General features: G+C 66.2%; 1 non-coding gene across 1 annotated transcript; it reads right to left on the reverse strand.

The window, feature by feature from the left end:
• Window positions 1–16: 16 nt before the first annotated feature.
• Window positions 17–110, reverse strand: TRNAY-GUA. Its single transcript has 2 exons — window positions 74–110; window positions 17–52 (listed from the first exon to the last, which is right to left on the reverse strand). It is a non-coding gene; the product is annotated as a tRNA-Tyr (tRNA).
• Between the last annotated feature and the right edge of the window lie 669 nt (window positions 111–779).

Below are 779 nucleotides of genomic sequence, written 5' to 3' on the forward strand. Positions count from 1 at the left end.
AAAAGCGTCAGGCACCTCCTTCGAGCCGGAATCGAACCAGCGACCTAAGGATGTCCACAGACGTCTGTGTAGTCTACAGTCCTCCGCTCTACCAGCTGAGCTATCGAAGGGTGCACGCCGTCCACGCCTGGTGCTTTGCTTTTCTGGATAGGAGTGAGGCCAAGACACGCAGCTGCCAGAGGCTGAATATGCCCGGGCTGCTTGGAGGACGCCTTCCAAGAGAGCCCCTCAGGGATGCACGCGTCGCCACAGCGCCCCTTCGGGAGCAGCAGATCCTCAGGCGGTCGTTGCCCCGGGGGTGCTTTCTAGTGCCCTGACATCCTTGGGGCGGTGACTGCCAGGGTCCCCGGGCCGGGACTCTCTCCTTTTGCCCTGTTCCCCTCCGCCATCCTTTCTGCAGATGAGATTGACTCACAGCGCTCGGAGGCCAGCGGGCATGCCGGCTTGAAGGGACCCCACCAAGGGTGGGCTACGCCTCGAAACGCAGCTGCAGCAGGCCGAGAGCGCCGCGCTGCCGCGGGTCCTTCAGACTACTCCTGCCGGGGCCAAAGCCGACCGGCTCCGTGGAGGCTGACCTTGCCCTGGGCTGCAGGCTGCCGGCCCCGCCCGCTCACCCGCGGTCCTCCGCGATCCCACCCTCCCCTGCGCCAAGGACACGTCTGGCGGCTGCGCAGGGCCCTTCAACCCCACCGCGGCGCCTGTCTCTGCTCCACAGCCGCTTTCAGAGCGGGTGTCGTGGCGGCTGGCGTGGAGTTGGCAGGAATTGCCCACGGAACTGG

The sequence above is a fragment of the Galeopterus variegatus genome, unplaced genomic scaffold (genome assembly GCF_000696425.1).
Source record: "Galeopterus variegatus unplaced genomic scaffold, G_variegatus-3.0.2 Scaffold14908, whole genome shotgun sequence".
In the NCBI taxonomy this organism is placed as follows: Eukaryota; Metazoa; Chordata; class Mammalia; order Dermoptera; family Cynocephalidae; genus Galeopterus; species Galeopterus variegatus.